Raw genomic sequence first — 10229 nt, forward strand, 5'->3', positions numbered from 1 at the left:
GCGTCTCCTCCATGTGCTCTGCTCCGCACTTGGCCTGAGGGTTGGCCTGTCGAGCAGGCGGGCCTGGGATCACTCAGAACAGCAACGCATAGTTCCTGGATGAATGTTCCAGTGAACTTATTTCAGCCCGGCTGGGGCTCTGGGGCGGGATGTGGCTCTTGGGGAGACAGGCAGGGACTCTCCATGTGGGGAAGAATCTTAGTCTCACTCCAGGGCATGATGGGAGGCCCGGCGACCCCTCTAGAAAGACTTCCTAGATGATCCTGTTCAGGTTCCTGCTATCTCTCTTCCTCTCTCCTAAATGCACATCCACATCTAGGCTCACTGGGTCAGGACCCTCTGGCCTGATGAGGTGAGAAACTCCCACCTAATTCCTCTGGGCTGTCCCTTTGAGCAGGCCTGTTCTGAGGCCGCAGGAGGGAGGTTCTGCCCAGTGGCCAAGTCTCAGGAATGGGGAGACCATGTAAGCCTCCTCCACATGCCAAGCAGGCCATGGGGACCCGGGAGAGGCACTGAGCTGTCTGAGGGCGTCTGGGATACAGGGATACATCTCCAGAGGGGGCAGGTATCAATGACGCCGAGGAGTTCAGAGGAGCAGTGACCGCCTCGGGGGCCCAGGGAAGCTGCATTCAAGGAGTTTCATTACTTTGCATAGTGTTTCAGTGGCTCCCCGTGTGTTACGGGATAAAGTCTGGAAGATTCCTTGGGATCCTTTGCTCCTACTCTCCTTCTTCTCCGGGTCTCATCACCTCCATACCTTCCTTCTCTCCACAGCCCCTGCTGATTTCCACCCCACCACTCTGGCCCTATTTCCCTGAACCTGCTGAGTGATGTCATGAGTCCGTGTTGGAGAGCACAGGCTTGGAACACTTCCATCATCGTGTGTGATGCCACCGGACCCTGCTGCCCTGCCAAGTAGGCATCGGAGACGGGTCAGGAGGCTGTGAGACTCCCGCAGGCTGTGAGGTGGTTCGGGATATGCCAGCAGGGCCGCATGGTGGTGGCAGAGCTCTGGACCCGGGGACGGCAACGCTGGTTTCTAGTCTGGGCTCTACCACGCGCCAGCTGTGTGGTTCCGGGGCCAAATGTTCGGCCTCTCTGGGCTTCAGTGGCTGTAAACTTCGATTGTACAATCCACCTGCATGATTGCCGTTTTTTTTTTTTTTAATTTTATTTTTTATTTTCTAAAATTTACATCCAAATTAGTTAGCATATAGTTTGCTGTTTTTTTAATTAAAAAAAAATTGGGGGGCACCTGGGTGGCTCAGGCGGTTAAGCGTCCGGCTCAGGTCATGATCTCACAGTGCGTGGGTTCGAGCCCCGCATCGGGCTCGGTGCTGACAGCTCGGAGCCTGGAGCCTTGCTTTGGATTCTGTGTCTCCCTCGCTCTCTGCCCCTCCCCCACTCATGCTCTGTCTCTCTTTCTCTCTCTCAAAAATAAATAAATACACGTTAAAAAAAATAAAAAAAAAATTGTTTTTGTCTCCAATTGGGCTCAGCAAATGTTCCTCAAACTGTTGTCACATCCTTTGCCATGCCAGGTGAAGCGAGGTCCTTGGCCAAGCAGCGTGCTGGAGAGGTCAGGCAGTTGTGGGTATTCTATAATGAGGGCAGGCCTCGGGGGCCAGAGAGAGGTGAGCACAGGCTAATTACACTTTCCTGTCTTCATAGCACTTAACCCAATTTGTAATTATTTGTTGTTGGTTGTTTACGTGTGCCTCTCCTAGGAAGCTCTGTGAACGCGGGGACGGTGTGGTGGTTTAGTCCCTCGGTGTCCCAGTGCCTGGCACAGTGCCTCGCATGTAGTGGGTGCTTGATGGCCATTTATTTCTGGAATGAGTAAAAGGCCACCCTTCCGCACAGGGCACTTGTTGTACTGAATTGCAACACAGGGCACGATGTAAAGAGCTTTGGGTGGTGTAGAGTGACAGACCCCAGGTGGGTTGTGGAGGAAAGTCAGGATGGGGAGACACCCCCAATTCTGGAAGCTGGCTCTGGGGCCCCTGCTCTCCGGGACCTGGCTGCCTCCTTGCCGGGCTGAGCTGGGCCGATGGGGATGGGCCCATGGCTCATGTTGGGTTCTCTGCCCGGGGTTTCACACATACCACCACGGGTGACCCGCAGAGGCCTGGCATCTTGTTCCCTTGGGTCCCACTCAGCATCGGGTAGGAACTCTGAGGCCCTCCTGCCGCGGCCAAATGCCTTAGGTGGGTGAGAAGATTGATGGTCTTCCCTGCAAAAGAAAGAGGAAGGAAGAGGCCTCTCTGAGCTGGTCAGGCATGCATTTGGGGCAGGGCTGGGACCAAGCCATAAGCTCCCCAGTCCCTCCCTCACTGTAGGACCTGAGGGTAGGACATATGGGGGAGGTTCCCCTGGTCCAGAGGTAGGATAGGCCCGGCCTACCTGGGGAACCCCAGCCCATGCCTGGCTGTGTGGGTGCTGGGTTTCTGCCAGTGGTGTTTCAGCCTTGTTGCCAGGCCTGCTTCTGGGTGGAGAGGAGCAGGAAAAAGAATTGCACAAAGGGAAGCTGGTGGGAGGGCCCTGCTTCCTCCATGGTTCACTGCCTCCCAAGGAGGGCCAAGGGGCCCCTGGGTTCCCTGGGAAAGACCACACCCTCTCATCTGCTGTCTGCTGCCCCCAGCAGCAGGGGTCTTGGTGGCCTCCCCTCGCTCTCCATGTCTCCCACTGTGCCTGGCCCTGGTCCTTCCAACAACCCTGTCTGCTCTGAGCCTTGCTCAGCCACCCAGCCAGCTCTAGGTCCGCCTGCTCCCTCCCTGTAGGAAGTCTCCCCAAATGGCCCCCTCACTTGCCCTCTGAGCCAGGAGCTCTCAAAAGCAGCCTTCATGATGGCAGGACTTTGCTTTGTTCATTGCTCTAGCATCAGCGGCACATAGTAGGTGTGCAAGAAATAGTTGTTGAATTAACGCACAGTGTGCCCTCTTATTATTTAGCACTTGTTTCTACAGCCCACTTAGGTAAAGGTTTCTTCCCTCCCCCAGGCCCCCACCGCCAGTAGACAGGGTCTGGAACACTGTCTCTTCTCTATTCTGTCCCTGTGCTGCCCCTACCCCCCCAACTCCTGCCAAGTCTTGGTCACTGAAGAAACCAGCCAATTCTATCCACCCCTCCTGCTGTGCCTTCACTCAGGGAATGTGTTCTGCGTCTCTCCCGGGTGCCTGGGTCTCTGCTGAGCAGTGGGGCGAATACAGGCAGGGTGATGACTTGGGTGTTCTCCCCACATTCCGGGTCCCTGCAGCCTCCCCGTCTAGTGCTTTCTGAACTCTGGAATCTCTTTCCGTTTAGCCCCTGCCTCCGGGCTTGCTGCCCGGCTGTTTCCAGCCTCCTCACCCTTTCATTCCTGGCACCGTGCACGCAGTATTTAGGAGGTGTCCCCCTCCCTGAGGCTGCTTTCAGAGAGGAACAAAGAGGGACTGGAAGGCTGGGGTGGCTGACAAAGGCAGGGTGGGGGAGGGGGGAGGGCATCTGGAGCCGCCTATTTGTGAGCCCAAACTACTCCCTGAGCTTCGGCGGCTGCTTTATCTGCCCTGATAATAGACCGAAACTGTGTCCGGCTCTCTGTTGAGCGATCAGTGCCCGGCCTCTGTGAGCCTGCCAGGATGGTGGCAGCTCACGGTGGTGCTGGGCACTGTGCCCGCTGACACAGGCCAGCCAGTCCTGGAAAGGCACAGCCGGGCCAGCCAGCCACCAGCTTGCACACCACCCCACATGTGGGGCTGCCCCCTCATCCAGGGGTCCTCAGGGCCTTTCAGGGCACACAGGAGGAGGGATCTTGAGAACGGAAGCCTGAGCTATGGTGGTTGGTTCATTCATGTCTGTATCCCCCGTACTGAGCACAGTGGGAGCTCGGCGGTTGAACTTGACGCACTCAGCATCCACGTGCCCCCAGTTGCGTCTTCATGCTGACTGGAGTCTTAGTCTCTGGGTTAGACCCCGAGGTTGTGGCGGAAGCTGGGAGGAGGTGGGGCTGGGATGGTGCGAGAAGAGCTGGGGTTGTATGGTTAGCTGGAGGAGGAGGGGGGGTGGGTGGAGGAGCAGAGGGAGTGGGGTGCAGGGCTGGGCCAGTGAAGTGACTGCGGTGGGTAGCAGGGGGTACTCCAGACAGGGCGCCCAGCCAGGGCCACTGGCTGGAGCAGGGCGGCCAGTGGGAATCCGATGACCTCAGCTCCTCTCTGAGATGCCACGGCTGCGTCCTGAGCGGGCAAACAGCACAGGGCAGACGTGGGGACTAATGAGTGTTTTCGAGCGGGCGATTCCACTATGTGGGGTTTATCTTCCTGGGTCATCATTCTGCCGTCTGCACTTAGCAGGGTAATAGCAGCCTGGGCTGGGGCTCCTGCCCACCCGCTGGCCCCGGGGCCCTGCAAACAGATGGCAGCAGATGAGGGGCAGGAAGGCCGGAGCGGCAGGCCCAGCCCCACCCTGCTTCCTAGCTCAGATCACTGCAGGTGCGGGGGGGCCACTAGCCTCACGGGGTGGCTCCCCTCATGTCAGGGGCTCGCGGCTGCCCAGATCCAGGGACCCTCACAGATACCCACAGCCCCTCCCAGTTCTTGCCCCTGCCCAAGCCCACAGAGACCCCCTTGCTAGTCTCTGCGGCCCCTCAACCACCCTTCTCCTGCACCATGCTGAATCCTTTATGCTCAGGAAGCTGCAAAGGGAGAGGCTGGTACCGTGGACCCAGTCCCCCTGCCCTCCCTCCCCGCCCCCCCCCTCCACCCCGGGGAGGCACAGTGCTTCATCCACGTGGCTTTTCTAAACCCCCATGACCACCCATGTGGTAGGAGTGATTTCCAGATTGCGTTGACGACGCTGAGGCTCTGGGAGGTGAAGTGACTTGTCCAAGATCACCTGGTGTGGCAGGCAGCAAGATGCTCTGCCCCAAATATGTCTGTGCTAACTTCTGGAGTTTGCTGTCATGATTAAGTCAAGGGGCTTGAGATGGGGAGATTATCCTGAACTATCTGGGTGGGCTCAGGGTCATCACAAGGGTCTTTCTAATGCGAAGAGGGGGGGCAGAAGGATGGGGCAGTGAGACCGCCTCGTCTGGCCATTGCCTTCGAGAGGAAGGGCCAAGGAAGTGGGTGGCCTGTGGAGGCTAGAAAAGAATGAGGAAATGTTCTTCCTCTAGCACTTTCTGCAGGGGCACAGCCCTCTTTGTGCCTTGATTTTAGCCCATTTCATTCCATTTTGGAACTCTGACCTTGAAACTGTGAGCTAATGAAATTCTGTTGTTTGAAGCCTTCAAATTCATGGTGATTTATTTGTTACAACAGCAACAGGAAACCAACACGCCCAACTCGTGGCCGAGCTAGGATCTGCACCCAGGACTCAGCCTCCACTGCCTTCCACCTTCCGCGTCTGATGAGTAAGCTCCAGGCCGCCTCTCTTCCCTCCTGCCCCCGCCCTCATGCTCTGAACTGGAAGCTGGGCCCACGACTTGCCACGTGAAAACCACTGATGGGTGGAGGGGTGGGTGGGAGGGAAGGGTCAAAACTGGGACCGAGGCTGGATTTCAGGAGCTCTCCTCCTCCTCGGATCCCAGCCTCCTCTTCCTGTCTCTCCCCTACTGCGGGGCTCAGGAGTTCTTAGAAACATGCCTACGGTGGCCCATTTTGTGTGTGTGTGGGGGGGGGAGTCGAGTAAGGCAGGGCACGGCTAGCTGTGAGGATGGGGGTGTGCAGGGGCTATGGTGTTAAAACAGACCTGGTCTCTGCCCTTAGGGCACAGCCAGCCTCTCTGCTTCTGCTTCGTGTGCCTTCTCCATCCTGGGTGCTGGTCCTTTGAAGCGAGGGGTGGGTGGCATGGGAGGGGGTGTGTGAGAGGGGGTGTCTGTGAGTCCATCTCAAGGCAGTGGGGAGATATCTGTGTGTCTGGGTACCCGGCTGCAGGAGGATCTATGGCCCTCCCCTCTGGTGCGTGTGGGGCATCTCTTGGATCCTGTGGGCCCTTCTGGGCAGTATGTCTGTTCAGCCCCTGAGTGTGTGAATGTGGGAGTGGGCAAGCACTCGCGCCCTTGGTGGGAGGGCATGTCTCCTCACACCTCATGTGTGTGAGCGATTGTGTGACTGTGCAAGTGTGTGAACATGTGTCTCTGGCGCCCCCGTGGGAGGGTGTGAACGTATGAGTGTATCTATCACACTGATGTGAGGTGTGGGAACAGGTGTGAGCACCGACTCACGCCTCCGTGTGAGCATGTAAGTGTGCAAGTGTGTGAGCGTGCCTACTCGCGTTCTGCACGTGAGCGTGGACTTGTGAGAGTGTGAGCGCGTCTGCTCGCACCCGCACACGAGCAAGTGAATGCGTAAGTGTGCGATGGCACCCAGCTGTCCCCGTGTGGACGTGTACGTGTGCGAGCGCATACCCGCTCACGTCCCTTGTAAATGGGTGAGTGTGCAATCATGCAAGTGTGTCTCTCTATGAGTGTGAGTGTGTGGCCATGCAAGTGTGTGGACGTGTGTCTACTCACACGCCTACGTGAGGGTGTGAGTGGATCTACTCCCACTTCCGTTTATGAGTGAACGTGGGTGTGTGGGTGCGCACACGTGGGTGTGCATGAGCATGTGAGTGTGCGAGTGTGTGCTCCCCCAGCCCAGCTCCCTGCACCCCGCCAACGTTGCCTCACCCCTGTGACACAGCCACTAATGACTGTTTGCCATTGTCTGTGTGGTGGTGGCATCGCCCGCACTAATGACAGTCTCCCTGTCTAATGACCTGGCTTCTGCCCCACCATTTAGGAGCCACAGGAGCCCTCAGCCGGTGGCCAGAGAGATGTTGACGAGCTCAACACATTCCCCACCCGGTGTCCACGGGGGGTGGGGAGGAGCTCACATCCCACCCTCCCCCGCAGCCCTCCGGTGCCCAGTGTGGGCTGGGACCTGTGGCTGGCGGATGGCATTCCCGGGCGGGCGGGAAGCTCCAGGTCTGAGCCCCGCCCTCTGTCGCTGGCGGGGCTAGGCGGCTCCCCGCGGCCCCTCTCCCACCCGCCAGGTGCCCTGGAACTCTGGCAGCCTGACCTGCATCAGCTCCCACAGACGGGAGCCTGCCTCCCCCCACACAACCCCCACGCCCTCCTCGCTTCCCCAAATGCGAATGGTGTCTCTGAGCGGGCTTGGCTGTGCCCAAGAGGCTCCGGTCCGGGGCCGCCCCTGGAGGGTGAGGGAGCTGGGCGGCCCAGGAGTTCACAGGGTCCAGGGCAAGCCACCCTGGTGGCTGAAGCCTCCTTTGCTGACCCCACAGATCCATCTGCTATGGTTGAAATGAAATTCAAATAGCCTTTTGGACTGGATGAGGGAGCCAGGGAGGGGCCGCTGGTGGCTTTCTGCGAACCCACCACAATTTGTTCATACTCTCCTCCAGCTTTGCACCTGCTCCGTCCTACGGAGGGTTCTAACTTACGGGTCTGCCTGCTCCCGCCGTAAGTTTCTGTGCAGAAGCAGAGGAGCTTCATACTCTGCCGGGGTCAGTGGGGCCCCACTGATGGTTTTCCGGGTTAATGAATGCACCCCCTGAACTGGCCGTGTCACCTTGAAGTGACCTGCAGCGATCTCCTCTGCAAAATGGGGACGCGACGGTGCCTGCTTCGGGCTGGTTTACGCATGTCAACTCCGGTCTTGACCACCTTCTCTAAGTGTTCTTACTATTGTGCCCATTTTATAGAGGAGGGATCCGAGGTCCAGAGCACTCAAGTCCACACAACTAGCAAGTGCTAGGGTGCAGATTCAATACCAGGCCAGGTTGTCCTTACATCTTACTGCAGACCTAGGGGTGGTGGTGGTGGGGACACAGCATGAGCACTCAGCTTGGCTCCAGCAGCCAGGAAGGGGGAACCTGGTCTCTGAAGGTTTGCAGTGCTCTGGAGGGAGAAGCTTCCCTTGAGGAAGAGCGGACCCCTGCCAGGTTCTCCCCGGAGACTCCTGCTCTGATGCAACCTTATGTGGGGCCTCTCTGGCAATCAAGGCAGGAACTTGGACTTGGGGAGAAGCTGCTGATTTTTGAGAATTTCGTTGCTTCTCAAGAGAAACAAGTTGCAGGAAGAGAGATGTGACTTCGATTCTAGAGCTTTTCTTGGCACTTCTGTAGGGCAGGGACTCATATCCCGGCAAAATGGGCTTAATTAACAGAGAGAGGGACTCACAGCTAGTGATGACTGTGGAATATGAAGCTTTCTGAGAACGTTTGCAAAGCAACACATAAACCAAGGACAACTGAACACAGGGAAAACTCTGGTCTAATTGCCAAGGGGACGCGGAATAAGCGGTGGTAAGAGCTGGGTGGGGTTGGCTGGGGAAAGCTTCCCAGAGTGGAGTGAGGGGTGTGTGTTGACCAGGCTCGGGAGGGACAAGGCTTTCCTTGGGGTGCGGGCAGGCAGGGGGAGCAGCAAGCGCCTCGCATCCCAGCAGCATCATTATTCTGGAACCTGCCAGTCCCTAGGAGCCGTGCCCCAGAGCCTTGGCTCAGTGACCTGCTACCCTGAGAATTTGCCCTGCCTCCTGGGTGGGGATTGTCTGGCCTCACGCTTGCCCAGCCCACCTGGGGCCACTTGGAAATGACAAGGAAATATGGTGCGGCCTTGAGCCAGGTTCTCTCTCCGGGAGTGTGGCCCAGGTCTGCCTGGCTGCCTTCCCTTGGGATGTCTGGGGAGAGAGATGAGGGGGAAGCATGGAGCCCCTGGGGAGGCGGAGGGGGATTCTGAGAAGTGCAGGGGGTGCTTAATCAGGCCTGCTGCCTCCTTCTCAGGGGGGCCAGGGTGCTAATGGGGAGAGAGCAGGCCCACAGTCAACTTGTCTCCATGCTCGGCTGCTTTGGGGCTGGGCCTGGGCCTGGGCCTGGGCCTGGGGCAGTGTAGAGAAGTACCAAGTTCACAGAGCTCCTGAGCAGGAGAGGCCCTCAGTCCAGCCCCTTCCTTTACAGAGAGGGACTGGAGGGCAGGGGTGGGGAGGGGAGGATGGAGTGGTGTGTGTGTGTGTGTGTGGGAGGGAGGGGGGATGAGGACACAGCCAGGATTGGAGGGAGGGTGCTGTCATGGTTTTCGGGGGTTCCCTGGAAGGTGGCTGGCACATCTCAGCCCACAGTGCAAGGTGGGGGCCGCGGTACAGCTGGGCACTGGCGCTGGTGTGGTGTTTGAGGAGGGAGAGGGGCAAACCCTGGAGGAGATGGGGCAGAGAAGAAGGGCCGAGCTGCTGGAAGGTGGGGGGCTGGGTAGGAGCTCCCTGGTTGGGGGTGGGGGAGGCATGGGCAGGGGGCCCGGGCTGAGATGACAGTGAGGTGGGGAGCAGAACGAGTACCCTGAGGGACAGAGCTCTGGGCCCAGGTTGAGGGCTTCACCTTGGAATCAAGAGGCAAATGGAGCCTCTGGTGGTCCAGAGCCCCTGGTGACCCTTCACCCCTGGGATGGAATCAGGAAGGCCAAGGCCTGGGCTTACCACCAGGTGTCCCCCTGCTGCCTTCCACGGGCTGCTGCCTATCCAGCTGAGGCTGGGCGGAGGGCATTTCGACCTCAGTCACGGATTTTGTGGATTTTGTGGTGGGTGGAGGGGAGCTATGGGGAAGGAGTGACTGAGGATCAAGACACGGGAGAACACGGGACCGAGTTCCTGCCCAGTCCTCACCTCTAAGGACGCCCCGAAACTGGGACAGAGGCATCTACTTGGGGCTTCATAGTCACTTTATAAACTGGCACTTAGCCTCAGGAATGATAGGATTTGACCATTCATCTCCCGCCCAACAAACTCCATGCTTTAAAACAGTGGCATCCCGCCCGGGGGCCAGCAGTTGGGGGCAGGGAGATGCTGAAAGAGATGCTAAGGGAGAGACTGACGCTTGGGGAAGAAGAGGGAGCCTCTCCTCCCCGTATCCGTTGGTCTAGGGGATTGCGCAGTGGGAGGGGGCCTGGGAGGAGGAGCTTGGACTATGGGTCACTAGCCAACTGCCGCACACGGAGGCCGGAGGGACCTGGCGTTGGAGCCCTTCGGGGACAGCCCTGTTGTTGGCCCTCGCAGCCTTCCCGCCTTCTTGTCCTTGGGCTCTGTGCCCAGGCCCTGCCATCAGCACCTGCTCCCTGAGCCAGCGCCTGGCAGGCACAGCCATGAGATCATGGGGTGGGGTAAGCTGGCAGGTTCCTGATCTTCACTGGAGCCGTGGCAGGTGCATGGCGGAGCCCTGGGCCCGGCGCCTCCGTAATCTCCCTCCTGGCCCCATCCCCTTGCAGG

At 58.6% G+C, this 10229-nt stretch overlaps 1 long non-coding RNA gene across 1 annotated transcript; it reads right to left on the minus strand.

The window, feature by feature from the left end:
- Window positions 1-1458: 1458 nt before the first annotated feature.
- Window positions 1459-2626, minus strand: LOC122224583. Its single transcript, XR_006204860.1, has 3 exons — window positions 2404-2626; window positions 2106-2233; window positions 1459-1830 (listed from the first exon to the last, which is right to left on the minus strand). It is a non-coding gene; the product is annotated as an uncharacterized LOC122224583 (long non-coding RNA).
- Window positions 2627-10229: the final 7603 nt, after the last annotated feature.

The sequence above is a fragment of the Panthera leo genome, chromosome B4 (genome assembly GCF_018350215.1).
Source record: "Panthera leo isolate Ple1 chromosome B4, P.leo_Ple1_pat1.1, whole genome shotgun sequence".
NCBI lineage: Eukaryota > Metazoa > Chordata > Mammalia > Carnivora > Felidae > Panthera > Panthera leo.